This window comes from Crotalus tigris, unplaced genomic scaffold, assembly GCF_016545835.1.
Source record: "Crotalus tigris isolate CLP2741 ecotype Arizona unplaced genomic scaffold, ASM1654583v1 scf7180000024439.5362192, whole genome shotgun sequence".
In the NCBI taxonomy this organism is placed as follows: Eukaryota; Metazoa; Chordata; class Lepidosauria; order Squamata; family Viperidae; genus Crotalus; species Crotalus tigris.
In genome coordinates, this window is record NW_024100609.1 from 5,292,109 (window position 1) to 5,310,000 (window position 17,892).

The following is a 17,892-nucleotide window of genomic DNA, read 5'->3' on the forward strand; positions in this document are numbered from 1 at the left end:
TCCCATGCAAATCTTAATTCAAAAATTCTTTGCTTATGGCTTACATTTAATATATGTTGCATCATTGGGAAGAAATATAAACATTTTACAAGTAGACCACCTATTCAGAATATAACAAATGGTTTAATTTTAACTGTCATGAGTAATGGTAATCTTTTCTTGTGATCTGTCACATTCAGATGTTTTCAACATGTAATTTCATGTATTTTTTTTATAAATAGGATTATCTTGGTAAATCCCATAAGAACACAATTAAAAGGCATTACTTGATTTTAGAATCATTTTGATCAGTTTCTAAATTCCCCCATAAATATTTTTTATATAGCCCTAATATTTCCATTGGGTATGTTCCCTGTTTTGATAGAGACTATATTCAAGAACTGGCATCACATTTTAACTTGGCATAAGAAAATAATCCAAAAAGAGAGGAGATAGATGATAGATAGATAGATAGATAGATAGATAGATAGATAGATAGATAGATAGATAGACAGACAGATAGATGGATGGACAGACAGGTGGACAGACAGATAGATAGATATAGATGGCAGAGAAAAATACTAGTGATTATAGGCTTCTTAATACAGTTATACTACATAAGACTCATTTCCAGTTAGAATTAAATGAATTCATTCTCTAGTTCTGTTTTGGTCTTATCCAAAGTTTTATTGGATGCATTTGTTTTTAAATATGTACATATTTGAAACCCTTCAATGAGTTGAGAAGCAGGGATGCAATAGATGTTCTCCCCCTATTGACATAATGGATCAAAGAGGATCCAGAATAGTGTCTCTGGAGGCATGTGATTCAGCAGATAACTTGCTCCTATTGATGTAATGGAGTTTAGTCAATTGTGTACTTTCTCTGCTTAAATAGGTCAGTCTTGCTCTTTATGCGTAAGTAAATACAGCATTTTAAATATCATCTCTTTCTCCCTGGGTAAAAAACAGCAAATAAATATGAAAATGAGCAATGGGGAAACCACTAGGGCTGGACAATGCTAAAAAATTATTTTAAAGCAGTGCTTGCAAAGGTCTGCTCTTTATTAAAACAGCTCAATTTCAGGTTGGCACAGAACCCTAAAAGATGTCAGTTTTTTTTTAATAAACAGCAGAAGAGCACTACATCTTGCAAGAGTCAGAGAGCTTCTTCATAAACATTTCTGAAGCATGTGAAGGCCAAGATACATGAGCATGTAGAAGAAATAAACATTAGACTTGGCTCTTCTCAATGCTCTTCCATTCGTCCCCAAATCTGATTACCTTATTCCTATTACTATAAAGTGTCAGCCAGCTCTTCTACACTGAACATACTTACCTTATGCTAATACTGTATTCTGATGTGTTTTCCTTTTGTTAGTACTTTGAAGGTTTCTCTAAGATCTACAAAACATCCAAAAGGGTGGATTTGTCTAACTAGAAATAAAAAAAAGCATTAGAGAAGGGCTTACTTCTATGCCCTAAATACTGTATGGATTATTCAGTATTTTGAATGAGATTATCAATCCTACGTATATCACTCTTCTGACAGAAAGGAAAGAGGAGCAGGCAAAGGTATAATTTCCATGTTATTTTCAGGCTGGGTAGAAATCTATCCACAGGGTCCTTGTTCCCACACATGTAACTCAGTTTCAGATTGAGTTAAATCTATTTTACTAGCGATTTTAGTACTCATAATCATGCCAAATGGATCAAATGTCACAATGTGAGGGATAGAGATCCAACTCACCTTCTCCAAGAAAGATTTAGTGTCCATGAGTTCTTTCACAAGAGGAATCTTCATGATATCACTAGCTCCTTCCTCATTGGCCATAGAGCAGGGGTCCCCAATCCCTGGTCCATGGACTTGTACTGGGCCATGACACGCCAGCAACCGGTCTGCACAAACAAAGCAAAGCCCAATCCGCGAGATGCAGGCAGTACACAAAGCCATGCACTCTCCAGTCCAAGGAAAAATCTCCCTCCATGGAACCGGTCCCTGGTACCCAAAAGCTTGGGAACTCTGCCATAGAGGCAGCAGTAGGCCTGGCTTGGGTGATTCAGCCACTCAGGGTTTCTGAATCATTTTTTTGTGCATTAAGTTGGCAGTGAGTTTTGTAAAAGGTGCTTTTTCAGCTTCTCTTTCTCTCCCTCTGTTTCTTGAAAGATTCAATAGCAAAATGGGTCAATTTCTTGGGTTTAGGCATTCCCACAACATGACTGACTGGAAGGAATTAGTTTAACCTTGTGTATATATTTTCTTTAGGGCTAAATTTAACCACCTGGGTCAATCAACTCCTTTCTGGTATTCTCAAAAGAAATGTTCTTGCTATTGACCCAGTTAAATGTGACATAGGAATAACTAGTGAGATTTATTGCAAAGCAGGCTTTCAGTCGGTGTCTGTTCAGCTCTCCATCCCCTATGTCATATCAGCTCTCAAACTATATTTATATTGCCATACTTTAGCCGAGACATAATTAAAAGACTATATTTAAATTAACAAACAAACCTTTATTATGGAATGTTAAAATGAGCAAATAGTCAGGTACACAATAGATGTGGTCTCATGAAGAAATAATTTTGCTGAAAGTCTTAGGTTTAAAACTGTTTCATTTTTTTTTTCAAAAAAGGAGGGTTTTATATTGCTTATTCTTTAGACTGATTTTTCCAAGAGAAAAACACATAATTGCCCATTTCAAATGATTTCCCTACAGCAACAGTGCACCTGGATAATGCTAAGTATGTGGGCTCATCTTTCCTAAAACTACCTGGTGTGATCGCATCATTGAGCTGTCACCAGCCATTTGCAAAATGGTTTTTCTTCTTCTTCTAAAATCCTCTCTGGCCTACAGTACATGTATCACCAGTATCTGAGGAGCTGCTACAAGGCAGAGGGGGACAGGTTGTTCACCAAAGCACCAGAGGGAAGAACGAAAAACAATGGTTGGAAACTAAGCAAAGAGAGAAGCAACCTGGAATTAAGGAGAAACTCCCTGACAGTGAGGACAATCAACCAGTGGAACAGCTTACCCCCAGAAATCATGGGTGCTTCATCATTGGAGATTTTTAAGAAGAGAGTGGACATTCACCTGTCTGAGATGGTATAGGTTCTCTTGCTTGAACAGGGGACTGGACTAGAAGATCTCCAAGGTCCCTTCCAGCTCTATTCTACTCTATGGTCTTAAGGGTGGCTTAGATCCTTCTTTTCTTTAGGAGGATTTTGTGTGATGGAACTTTGTGGCATTCAAACCATAATTCCACTCCATCATATATCTTCCTTCTTTTCACTAATCAGGACAAATCTACATATCCAACCAGAGTCAGTTTGGTGGAATCTAGTCTGGATTCCCAGAAGGGAGGGGCTGCATTCCAGTAGAGCAAGAGACATCAAAGCTTAGACAGTTTGGTTGGGAGGAAGAAAATCAAGACAATTCCTAGGAGTTCTCAGAGTTTATTTTTAATGATGGAAGTAGTTTAGTTTGGCAAGTGAGAAATAATAAAATAAACTGCTTTGAAGTTTCTCAGCATGACTTTCTTGGTTTTGGGAACCTAACAGTTAGACTCAACAGTTAGAACATTCAATTCACCATAGCAGGGCTTTTCAATTTTTTCACAGATTGTACCACTTTTAGGATATGGCAATATTCGAGTACCCCCAGTTGCCTAGCAAGGTGTCAAAAACTTGATGACTCCCCAAAAAGGAATAAAGTGATAAAGTACAAGTAGTCCTTGACTTACAACAGTTCGCTTAGTGACTTCAAAGTTACAACGGCACTGAAAAAAGTGACTTATGGGGATTAATAGATTCATTTGGGCTGGGAAAAAACCAAGAGTTAAACTCAAAATTATTCAAGATGTTCGAGAGAGAGGTGGACTCAAGGTGCCGAATTTAAAATTGTATTATGATGCGGTGGTTTTGACTTTGATTAGTGACTGGGTTAACTTAACAAATTTAGATATACTCTCTTTGGAAGGATGGGATTTATTATTTGGATGGCATGCATATTTAATTTATAATAAAAAGGTGGATATGGCCTTTAAGTCCCATGTTTTAAGAATTGCTCTATTGCGTGTCTGGAAGAAATATTATAGGGTAAATTCTAGAATACCATTGTGGGGAATTCTTGGACACGCTATAGAAGGGATAAGGAAAGGCTTGAAAATGGATAGGATTTCTTATAAGCAATTGATTAAGCGGGAAGGGAATAAGTGGCAATTAAAACCGATGGAGGATTTATTGCAAGAAAACATTATTTATTCTTGGTTTCAGTATAGGCAGTTATTAGAAAGATGGAGTATAGATCAAAAAACGGGTTTTATTGTGGAAGATGCCAATTTGGTGAAACAAATCAGAGATCAAAATCGAGCCCATATAAAAAGAGTTTATAATGCTTTGGTGGAATTGGATTCAGAAACAGAATTAGTTAAGGATTGTATGGTTAAGTGGGCTCAAAATTTTGAAGAGCCGATTCTATTAGATACATGGGAGATAATTTGGGTTAGGAATGTTAAGTTTACCCAAGCTCAAAATTTACGAGAAAATTTTTATAAAATGTTTTATAGATGGCACCTTGTACCACAAAAGATGTCTTGTATGTATTCTAATTTACAGCCCAAATGTTGGAGATGTGGTTGTATGGATGCAACATATTATCATATTTGGTGGTCTTGTAGAAATATAAAGGCTTTTTGGATCAAGATTTGGTGGAATATTCAAAAATTTTTTAATAGAAAGATAAAATTCACACCACAATTATTTTTGTTAGGTATTATTGAAGATTGTGATGGTAAAGAGATTATTTCAATGTTGAATTTTATTACGGCAGCAAGGTTATTGATTGGGCAATATTGGAGAAAAGACTTCTTGCCCACCTTAGAGGAATGGTTTCTTAAAGTTTCTTATTTATTAGAAATGGCAAAAATATCGGCTTATCTGAAAGACCACTCACAAGAGAGATACAACTCTGTATGGAAAAGATGGGTAAATTTTGTTCAGAACAAATATGGGATTAGAAAGTATTATTTAGCTTTTGAATAACTTATTGTATAAAGTTGTTATGTTTAGATTTGTTGATTTTATTGTAATAGAGTTAAAGGGGTTTAAAAACTTTTTAGGATTTATGTACAATTGTTTGATGTTTATTTAATTTTTTTATGTTTTTTTTTTTTAGCTCTGTATTCAGCTCTGGGAAGGGGTGGGTTAGTGGGAGGGGGGAGGGAGAGAGGTGGGGAGGGATTTTATTGTAAAATGTTTATAAAAATTTCAATAAAAAAGTGACTTATGACCATTTTTCACACTTACGACCATTGCAGCGTGGCCACAGGGTCATGTGATTTACATTCGGATGTTTGGCAACTGATTCATATTTATGATGGTCACAATGTTTCAGGGTCATGTGATCCCCTTTTGCAGCCTTCTGACAAACAAAATTAAAGGGGAAACCAGATTCACAACCGTGTTACTAATTTAACAACTGCAGTGATTCACTTAACAAATGTGGCAAGAAAAGTCATAAAATGGGACAAAACTCACTTAACAAATTTCTCACTTAGCAACATAAATTTTGGCCTCAGTTGTGGTCATAGGTTGAGGACTATCTGTACACCCATTGCCACACTTTTAATGGGAAACTTGTGCCTGTTTCTCTGACATTATTCTTTGCACTGTTCTATCCCCTTCTCTCCCTCTTATCTTATCTTTTCCGTCTCTCTTTCTCTGTCACCTTCTCTTTCCCCATCACCTTTTTTTCTCTCCATTTCCTGCCAAAAATCTCCTCTTTTTATATCCTCTCCTCTCTTCCCCCTCCTCCTTTTTCTTCAGTGCAGCTCTAGCTGACTCCTCTCCCCAAGGCTGTACACTGCTCCCGGAAGTGCCAATCAACAAGAGCCATGCGCCAATCCTAGGTACTCAGAAGAGCCCCGGCAACACCACAGCTCCAATTGACTCTACTACAGGCCTGTGTGGTGCTGCCACTGCTTCAGCTCATCCCCCACTACACTTTTACACTTTTTTTACTCTTTTTTTTAAAGTGCTTTTTAACCCATCATATGTGTACACCTGCCAGGTGCCGGAGTACCACCAGTGGTACATGTACCCACAGGTTAAAAAGCACTGCACTATAGTATGTTCAAGTCAATCATTCTGGCCAGAAGGATCAGCAGGCAAGGGTCAAAACATCAAGATGGTGGCAACAACCATGTGATCAAAGCCTCTCTCTTTTTTCTGTATATCACAATGTATGTATTGTTGGCCAGGACATTAATCACACGGCTGTTGCCACCATCTTGATTATTTTTAACCCTATTTCTGTGGATACTCCTGATTTTGGCTTGGCTTCAGTGGTGGGATTCAGCTGGTTCACACCAGTTCGATAGAACCGGTAGCTAATTTTTGTTGATTTTGGCAAACTGGCTGATGCCCTAGCCCTTTTCCACAAGGCCCAGAATGGCCCACCAGAAGTGCATGGATGCCATTTCAGGAAATCTGTTCTGAGCCAGGGAAGCATACCAATCCCAGAACAGCCCACCGGAAGTGCATGGACACCACCTCCAGAAGTCCATTCTGAGCCTCGGAGGTCTGGGGAGGCCTCCCAGGCCCAGAATGGCCCATTGAAAATTGTGGATGCCATTTCTGGAAGTCCGTTTTGAGCCTGGGAAGCCTCCCTCAGGCCTCCAAGGCTCAGAATAGATTTCTGGAAGTGGCATCCATGCAAAGAACTGGTTGTTCAGGTATTTGAATCCCACCACTGCTTGGCTTGATAGCTAATGAAGAAAAAATTAATAAAGGTAACAGTATTTGAATTCACTCTCAAAAGTTCTTGCCTTGACCTGATGAAGTGCCTCTACCTTATGATTCCAGAGGAATAATACCTAAGTTCAAACGCTTTGTTTCTGCAACACATGTCAACTGAACTCTTCTTCATTCTCACAATTTTTCTGCCATTCAGAAGTGTTTGGAGTGGGCTTTCAGGCTGGATGAAAGTTAGGGCATCATGGTTGCTCAGGAATGAAAGACTTACTAAAGTAAGAACAAGCAGAATTCTAATGCTTTTTATGTTATAGATTAGTGTCTGTTACAACTGTCCTTATAAGGAAACAACAGTATTTCCATAAGGTGTTTTTGTCCACAAAAGAACTTTGAAATGGGACTCAGGGAGCAGACTGTATGATTGCATAGAAAAATGCCTTTGATTTCCTATTATAATATCTCCAGTGATCTGTTTATCATGTGCATGAATAAAAAACAAGTAAATTGTGAATAAGAGATTTCATTTACAATTGTTTGGAAAAAGTGGTGTTTTTTTTTAAAGGGTGGGGGAAGAAAATGTCTCCCACGCAGGAATACAGCTGTGTGATTGTGCAACTCGAAATCATTTCGGTTTGCAGGACAGCTATACTCTTGTGCAACTTTCATGTGGAAGACTGAGACTTGTGCAAGAAGAGCGCTAATTGATGGATGAAGAAAGAAAGAGGAATGAGGAGAGGCAAGAGGATGTTGATGGGCTGAATAGTTCTGATCTGTTTGATTCAGAAGTTCCCAGCCAGTAAGGTCATTGTAGAGAATTCTGTGGGCATCTGGGCTGGGAATGCATGCTTTGAGGTATTCTCCTATTCCTTAATCTACAAGTGAATTATACCTTTTCAATTTTTGGTAAGGTAATCAGGATGTCTTTGATTCCACGTATAATAAGTGTAATCAAGCAAGTGCCATTCAGTGAATGAAAAGGACAGTGATTCTCCTTCGGTCTTGTAGACTTCAAAAACTGATTGAAACATGTTACAAGAGATTCTCAATAGAGCATGGATTTAATGCTAACTAAAAGTATCTTCTCCATGTTCAGCACACATTATAGACAGCAGGCTGCCTATAAACATGTCTTCTTTAAGGCTGTAATCATATACTGAACCTAGAGTTAAATTGGAACAAAACACACTTTATCGAGAATGAAAATTCTCCCTGCCTAACTTGAGGTTTAACTTAAATCTTTCCTGATTTGACAGTTAGAAACAGAAAAAGATATATAACATAAACATCAAATCTAATAATTTTGGATTCTTTGGCATTTGTATTTCTGTATGTATTTGATCCCTAAATCATGTTGTCATTTATCTGAAAAACAAATGATGTATCCACGGTGGAAGATTGGTTTATAAAAAGGACAAAATTTGCAGAAATGGTGAAGCTGACCAGTTTGGTCAGGGAAAAAGCAATAAAGACTCTTTTGAAAGACTAGAAATTTTATATGGACTTTTTGTTGGAAGAAAAAAAAGACTGAATTGATGATTATGGGAAGTAAATAGGGTTAAAGAAGGAAGGGAAGAGAATTACAAAGTAAGAAAAAAAAACCAGGGAAGAATAAGATAGTAACTACTCAATAAAAAGAAGGGCAGAAATCGTAATGCTATAATTTCTTCTTTTTTTCTTATCTTTTCTTTGATTCTTTATATTTTATTATATTCCAATAATAAAAAATAAGGTTTTTAAAAAAGAAAACCATACAAGTGTAACACAATTTTAAATGTAATGAGCTAACTTTATCAATAATACGTATGTAGTTGTTATTCAAAAACATATTTAGAAAAGCTTACCTCACTTAAATCTAGCAGCATGCATGCATGCATTTAATGCTAGGGTTAAGCACATCTACTGAAACAATCTCCAATCAGGATTCTTAATGGGGACTTGAGCAGAGTTACAGTCATCTATTCTAATCTCCTTGCTTATCTTCTTTGCTAGCACTACCAGTAATTTTTTTCCTATTTTTTAAAATACCATAAAGACACTCTTAAGTCAAACTTGACTTTGGTTCACTATATTTCCTTGGCATAATATGAAAGCAATTTGTCATTGCCTTTAATATAAAAGAACTACCAACTCAGACAAATGACCAAGTAGTGAACAACAGCTTAATCAAGGAACTATCAAGGAGAAAACAACACTTCTGGCCATACTGACAAAGAAAGTTACTGTATACACATAGAGCAAACCCCACACCCTTCTAGCACTGATGATGTTACTTAGTTGGGTATAGAAAGGTCTGCAAGAAAAAAGCTAAGCTCAGAGAGCATCAAGGATGTCACCATTCAACTCTGAGTTACAGATATTCTTTATTGATACTAGTTTTCAAGTCTGACCTTTTTTAGTGTCAACTCAGAGGAGAGTGGCTGACCAGAAAACTTTGCCAAGAGATATCTTGATGCTGTCTGTAGTTTGGGCCGCACACTATATGAAAGATGAACATTTTGCAAGTTTAGAGAATGACCAGGAAATCTTATAAGGAAAGATTGAAAAAACTAAAACGTATTTTAATGCAATGCATTTTTTCCAATTTTGTTTAATAAAAGAGACTTTATATTCAAAATACTTTTGAGGAGAAGATCATTTTAATGATATTCATACAGAATGCAGGGCAGTGATCTTGCACTGATTCAGCTGCAAGGTGAAAGGAGGTTTCATGCTAGCGCTCTACCTTCCATTGTGCCATTATGGCTCCAACAGTCTGCAATTCTCCTTCCTTTCTATATTGCCACAAAAAAATCCCATTGGTGTTTAGCTTTGAAAAGATGGGCAGGTAGAAGACTTTAGAGAGATGGATTACCAGAAAAGATCCATGTCAGCAGTCATGCTCTCTGACAGCTACAACAATAACATTAGTTGGAAGTTAATCCCAAGAGAAATCCAAATCTAATTTTCAAGCATCAAGAACACAAATTAGAAAAAAAAGAAAATAGTTTCATCCAGGTGGGAATTGAGGAATTGCACAGCGACTTTTAGCACAGCAGCATTATTAAGTATATTTATCCCTGAGAAGAAAATAAAAATGAGGGTGGAATAAGAGCTTAGTCTGAAGGCTATCAAACTGAAGGAAACCACAACCTATTTAATGAAAATATCGAAAAAGAAGAAACCACAACCAGTTAGGAATGCAGCACCTGTCTTAAGTTATAGGAAGGCAGATTCTAGCAGAATACAGGCAAAAATATCCTAAAATAAGATTAGTTCAGTGACCCAGGAAGGAGTTGGCATCCCCATCAGTGGCTGTGTTCATAGGATGCCAGGCAGCCATCCCTTTGGGGTCTTCTCATTTGATTCTGGTGCTGAAGGGGTCTCTGGGCTCAGTGTTGCAAATGGCTCCTTGTAACTATGCAAAGTCCTCAATTTACAACCAGAATTGAGACTGGAATCTCTGCCGCTAAGTGATACAGTCATTAAGTGAGTTGCAGTTTTACAAACCTTTTTGCCATGGTCGTTAAGCAAATCGAACAGTTGCTAAGGGAATTTGACTTCCTGGGGAAATTGCAAATGGTGATCATGTGGCTTCAGGATGTTACAACTGTTGTAAATACATGCCAGTTGCCAAGTGCCCAAATTTTGATCATATGACCGTGGGGACTCTGAGATGGGCATAAGTGCAAGGACCAGACCTAAGTCACTTTTTTAGCAACATCATACCTTTGAACAGTCATTAAATGAATAGTCATAAGTCAAGGACTACCTGCTGGCTGCTTTGGAAGAAGGGCCAGGTTCTTTTTTTCTCTTTTATTTTTAGGAAAGCATTCAGCAAAAACCACAGAAATGTTAAAAGAACCTTTAAGATATTATCCTTTGCTAAATACACACATGGTTATCAATATCAAGAGCCCTGGTGGCACAATGGTTAGAATGCAGCATTGTAGGCTAACTCTGCCCACAGCCAGGAATTTGATCCTGACCTGATCAAGGTTGACTTAGCTTTCTATCCTTCCAAGGTCAGTAAAATGAGGACCCAGATTGTTGGGAACAATATGCTAACTTTGTAAACCACTCGCAGAGTGCTGTAAAGCACTATAGAGTGGTATATTAGTCTAAGTGCTATTGCTATTGCTGTAATTGAGTCTTCATTCTCATACATGTTAATTTGCTGGAAAATTATATTATTTTTCCAAACAATAAAACACATTTTGTTTAACTTTTCTTTTCTGGTTTTTGTCCCTCAAAATTAGATTTCCCTCCCTCCCTCCCTCCCTCCCTCTCTCTGGTGTGTGTGTGTGTGTGTGTGTGTGTGTGTGTGTGTGCATGCACATACATGCACATACATATATCTATGTAAGGGAAAAATGAAGATGTCCCTGAAATGCATTTCCTCTTAATATGATTATTTTGCACAACGGATAATATAATTTCCAAGTCTAGGTCTAGACTGCATGAAAGGCAGACATTAAATAAAAGCAAAAATCATTTCCAACAAAAACAGTTTTCTGTTTTTCAAGCTGGACACAAAAGGAGGAGATACATTGTTTGATTGCTATTGCCTCTTCCGTTCTTCTCAGCCAGAGGTGAGATGTCCCCATGCACCTTCACTGTAGTCATCAAGGGGGAAAGTTTGCCTTCCTAAAAACAAGAGTCTGAGTTGCAAGATCATGATTTTTGTTTTTTACATGCTTCGTTTACCTATTGAATTCCAGAATAATAATAATAAAAAAAGAAATTAAATACAGACTATTTAGGTCAAATCTATTGAAGGAATCATTTCCTTCCTAAGTTATTGAAGACAATTAATATACAGAGGAAACGTTTAAAGCAGGGGTGCTCAAAGCTGGCTGAGGAATTCTGGGAGTTGAAGTCCACAAGTCTTAAAGTAGCCAAGGTTGAGGACCCCTGGTTTAAAGCATTCTGAAGAAGATGGTGCAGGCTTCTAGTGAGTCAAAATTGCATGATTGATCACTCCCGCAACTGATATGCTACAACACGAACATATACACATGTGCTGTATGTATTTGGGAGTGTGTGCATTGCAGATGCCCACAGACAGTTTATTTCTTGAGCTGAATGTAACCCACAAGCAGGAATTCAATTATTCTATGGAGCAGATATAGGTAATTCTCTGAAAATATGGCTGCCAATTTTTACAACTTCAGCAACTGTCACTAATAGGCTGGGGACAAAGAGGAGGCAACATAAAGGACAAAGGGAGAAATAGCTATCATTAGAACATGACTGGGTCACGATCAGGTACAAGTGAGGAGATACCCTCTGCCAGGAGTGGGCAACTATGGCAACTTTGTGATCTGTGAACTTCAATTCCCAGAATTCCATGCTGGCTCAGGAATTTGGGAGTTGAAATCACAAGTCATAAAGTTGTCATAGTTCTCCACCCCTGCCTTCTGTCAAGTCTCTTCTTTTCGGTATCCTTTGTAGTCTGATTTGATCCCTCCCTGCTAAGAGGACAGTTATCCCTGATTTCAGAAAATTTTCCATTACAAAGAAGGTATAATCCTTTATTGCAACCAATGCCTCTTCATTCGGGGATATGAGATTTATATATATATATATATATATATATATATATATATATATATATATATATATATCAAGCTACCTGAGGCAGAAAAATGTATTAAAATATTCTGTGCCTGCTCTAGGTTGACACCTTGTGGCTTGATATACAGTATGTAGCATTGAAAATAAGGTGCTCAGAAAAGAAATAAGGGGCAAAGATGTGAACAGCGGCACTAAATTATATTCCAAAAATACTGTAGATGTAGGAAAAGCTTAGGATTTAGGCAGGAGTGGAGAAGACTGTTTTACTCCAGGAGAAAAACTTTTTTTAGACCTGACTTGAAGTCCTGGATGGAAGAGATATATGATTTTTTAAAAAGTGATTATTATTTATTAGATTTTATCCTAACTTTATTATTTTATAAATAACTCAAGGAGGTGAACATAATGCATCTACCTCCTCTGATTTCCGCCCCTGTGTGACAGGTTAGGCTGAGAGAGGGTAACTCACAGCCTCCTGCTTTTGAACCCACTGCCTTAACCGCTAGCCCAATCTGGCTGTAATAGAAATCGGATCACTTTGATCCTATCTGGTCAAGATTAGATAGATAGATAGATAGATAGATAGATAGATAGATAGATAGATAGATAGATAGATAGATAGATAGATAGACAGACAGACAGACAGACAGACAGACAGACAGACAGACAGACAACAGACAGACAGACAGATAGGTTAGATATAGGTGTAGGTGTAGAGGTAGAGATATAGATAGATATATAATTTTCTTTTTTTATTTTATATTTGGGAGAGTCTTTTTATCATCAGTTATTGCATCTTATTTTTTTCTTTTTCTTTCTGGAGAGAGAGAAAGACAGAGAGGAGAGAATGGGCATAAACTGTTAATGGCTTTTTCCTGATTGTTCTCTAGTTAAATCTAAAGTGGTTTCTTGCTGCCATCTAGTGATAACCAACTAAAATCCTTGAATCTCTCTAAACAAAAGTAGATTTCCAGGGGATTGTTACAACATAGAATTAATATGTATTAAATAGTAGTCCAGTCCAGTATTAATATGCAAACAGATACTTGCCATGCAGATCAGAACTCTGAACAATCTGTTGCTAGCATAATACACCAGAAGAAAATGTTGGCCAATTCCCATCAGGCTAGAAGCCAGGAGATCTGAGTTCTAGTTCTGCCTTTTGCTGGGTAACTTTAGGTCAGTCACTTCCTCTCAGCCCAACCCACCTCACAGAGTTGTTGTGGGAAAATAGGAGGAGGAAGGAGGTTTAGGTATGTTTGATGCCTTGAATTATTTATAAAAATAAAGGTGAGATATAAATAAATAAGTAGAAATATGAACTATTTAATCTCTCTCATGTTTTCTTTTATTAACCTGTTTCATTAAACTGTGTTATTATTATTATTGTTAGTATGACAGAAGAATAATGGATATTTACCTTTTTTCTCACATTCCTTTTAAAAATATTCAAAGTTTACAAAAATAAAGATAAAAGAGTAATGCAAACTACAGAAAATATGAAAAAGAAAAAATACAAAAAAATTGAGAGAAGAAAAAAGAAAATAAGATGCATAAAAGATGATTCGCCCTCACTTCAGACAAGTATAAGCAATTTCAGTAACTGAAAACTGCCTCTAGTATTGCAACAATAATAACAATGAAAAAGATCTCTTTTTCCTATATCTCATCCCTTGGGAATAATCAGATTATTAAAAAAAATAAATCCTAATCAGGAAAAGTTTATTAAGAACTATCAGGAATAGTAGCATGCATATTTACCCTTAATCAAATAAATCTAATTTTTAATCCAATTTATTACTTCCTCTAAAACATAAAACAAAAGAATTCTCTCTCTATTTATAAACCATTCTTTAAAGCTCTGTCATTCAATCCTAGTTAAAAAAAAAAAAGTGAAATCCCATTAATATTCACCAGAAACTGCAACATATATATTTTACCCTGGTGAGATAAATTCACTTTATAAATCTTTGTTTTCTTTTAAAAAGCTTGATCTTTGATCCCATCAAATAATGACCCAAAAGTTGATTTCTTATCTTTTCCTCTTTGTTTCCTTTCAGGAACAGCTTAGTGAATTTAACACCTTCCTTTTGTAAATCTAAGATGAGAGGGTTTTCCATGTCCCTCTTAATTATTAAAACATTGACTGGTTTAATTGTAAAATCCATTTTAGCATAATTTTCCGTATAGTTTGTCTGGTCTGGTATTTTAAAATCTCTTTTCAGATCTATAGCATCTTTTTCCACATCACTTTTGTAATCTGGCTTTTTTTTTTTTTTTTTTTAAATCCAAATCCACATTCAAATCAACCCCAATCTTTGTTTGTCAATTGTTCTTCTATATCCTCTGTCATAGTATCAAATAATATTGTAGCTTCTGAATCTATTGATCGAAAAAAGCCTTAATTTTTTCTATAGTCAAATAGTGCTACTTCATTATATTAGTTAGTCTTATTTTCCTTTAAGAGTAATCTTTTACTCCTGACTCCCTCAAGCCAGCCTTCAAATCCCCTCTTATCATCTGTTTATTTTCAAATCAACAAAGCTTTCTCACAGGAGGATTTCCCACCGTTAATTGCAAAGACTTCATGTATCCCTTTATAAATGTTTAAACACCCCACAGGAAATATTCTTTCAAATACATCTAGTCCTTTAACTTTCCAAAATCAACATTTTAGTTCCCCCTTTCCTGTTTTCTATAAATTAAGGCTTTTCTTGTTAATCCTTAAACTTACTTAGAGCTTCTTTCATCAGGGTAGAAGGCAAAGCTCCTGGGGTAATACAGCTTATCTTTTTGAAGGGTCTTAATATCCAGAAACTAAATAACAAGCAACCTTCTAAAGTCATTAAAAGATGGAATAGATGAACTCAGTATCCCTTTGAAGGTTTATTTTAATTAGGATGTTTTCTGTCCCAGACCAGGGAATCCCCAAAAGCACCGGAGATAGCTATGTTACCATCTCTTCTCATGGATGCCCTGAAGAGAGCAAATTTGAGGATCATCCTAGTAATTTCCTTAATCTGGAAAGGAATTCTGAGGAGCTGATCCATTCACTGGCACCTTTTTTTGCTATGATCATCAGCTCCAATCACAGGGAAATGTCTTCAGTTCTTCATTGCTTTCCCAGAAGTCCAATGTCTATGGAGTTTCTCAGTCATCCAGGTCAAGATTGTCCCAAAAGGTCCCAGCCCAAAAGGTTATCCTTTTGGGACCAGAAGTCCAATATTTTGTAAATTCTTTATTTGCTTTTTTCTTGTTCCTCCCTATTTATTTAGGCAGCTCACAACAATCCATAAAGTGTCATTAAAAACAAAGACATCTTTTCCCTCCAGTGCCAAACCTCTCACAACTCAATCCCATCGGATGCTTTGGGGAAGAGCCAGGCCTACACAGCCTTCTGGAAAGCTAAAAGGGTAGGAATCCCTCAGATCTTCAGTGGGAGACTGTTCCAAAGGGCTGAGGCAGCCACCCCAAAAGGCTCTGAGGTCCCATCAGATGCCAATACTTAAGAGAGGTGATCTGGAGCTTGCCCACTATCTAACTAGTAGGACGGGTATATAACCTCAAGGAGAGACAGTCCTGCAAATAACATGGCCCTGTGCCATGCAGGACTTTAAAGGTGATAATCAAATCCTTGAATTGCACCCAGAAAGCAATCGGGAGCCAGTGCAGCTCCTGACGTAGTGATGTTACTTGGATGAACCATGGGGCACCCAAAACTGCATGTGCGACTGCATTGTGGAGTAGTTCCAGCTTCTGGATAATCTTCAAGGACAGTCCTATGTAGCGCACATTGTTGAAATCCAAATGGGAATGATTAAGGCATGGTTGATTATAAGCAAGGCTTCTGATCCAGGAATGGGTACAATTGGCTTTTTGTGGAAGGCCTCCAAATTTTGTGGAAGGCCTCCTTTCAGTGTTTACTATGAGGGACAAACTGCTGAAATCATTTTATTTTTATTTTTGTTCTTAGAGCTCCATGGCCAATTAGTAATTCAGGGCTCTCTATCTTTTTTGAAGAGAAGTCAAGTTGGAATTTTGATAGCAGCTGATAGGCTGTCTTCATGAACTATATGTAAAGTAGATGAACATTGAGACAGTCTACTTGAAATCAGAAGGTTTCACTCAGCTGACTTCCAACAGGTGACAAGTGTGGGGTGAAACTCACAGGAGACTAGGGAATAAGGCAAGGAATGCACAGGTTACCTATTTCCATAAAATGTCATTTTCACAGAGAGAGAATGGCTTAAATTGGAAATTTGTCAGCCAAGTCTGCTTTTTGATTGTTGAGAATATTTTTACGTTGTTTACCAACAGAAACACCAGGAGATGCTCACCAGACCTGTTGAGGTTATGCCCAACTGACGTTAGTCTACAGATAGTTTATCACTTGTTGCCTGGGATGATGGGTTTGCTTCCACAGGGGCGATTTCTAGAGGAGAGGTTTACTTGTCTGGATAGGTCACCCAAGAGTCCATGCTTGAGAAGTGAGAATCTGGTAGGGTGTATGTATTACCTTCATCCCTGCTTCACCACAGGTCATGAACAAGTGCAACCAAAGCTGACTTAGTATTAAACCTTAGCCTCAAACCTGACTGAATGGGACTAGATAATCCATTTCCTCCAGGGTTCTGATCAGCTTCAGATTGACTACCGTCTCAAGAATCTTCCTGAAAAAGGAAGTTGGAGACTAGTGTTTGAAAACTGCTAGGCTCAAGGTCAGCCTCTTGAGGAGGGAGCACTTGATAACAACTTTCAAGGAAGTGGTACCACTTTCTCCTTCAGAAAGGCTAACAGCACAGTATGGACCCAACAACAGGTAACCTATCTGGCCACTTTTAAGAGGGACTCAGATACAGTAAACAGATAGTCAAACTGACAGCACGTAGAACTCTTGTTTCCTTCCATGGAAGTGACCATCCCAAACTCAGACCAGATGATACCCTGAGACTTTGCCCCTGGCACCTCAGCCAGCTATGCCAATCAGAGTCCAACTGAAGTTACTTGGCTGATAAATATGACAAGGTTGAAACTGGCTTCATGATTAAGAATTTCCTGGGGTTTTTTGGCTCTCAGTTTTTTAAACTAACAGCCATGATACTTTTCTAGTCTATGTGGCATGTTTTGGCCTTTGGAATACTACTTTACAATGATTGCAGGGCTTATCTGGCATTTTATATAGCAATCTGGTCAAGACATTTACAGTTGGTAGATAAGATGAAGTAGCAAAATCAAGGTCTATGAATTTTACCCTAGGGCCTCTGGGTTGACTATGACCATGAAGAGACCAAAGCAGGAGTGAATTAAGGAAGGAAGAGGTTTCTAAATGGTGCCATGAGGCTTTTAAAACTGTTGCCCTAGTAAGGAATTTATGAGGTGAGGAAAGCTTTGGTTCAGGCAGCAAAATTTCTAACATTCCTCTCTGGATAAGAATTATGAGGTGAAAAAACAGTCGTGGTCTCGGTTAAAAGTCTCAAATTTGGAAAATAGGTACTACTGTGTTTCCCCGAAAATAAGACCTACCCCGAAAATAAGTCCTAGTTAAGACCCCGGCCACTTGCCCACCTCTTCCTTTTCACTCCCCTTCCAAGCCAGACTGCTGGCGCTTTCGG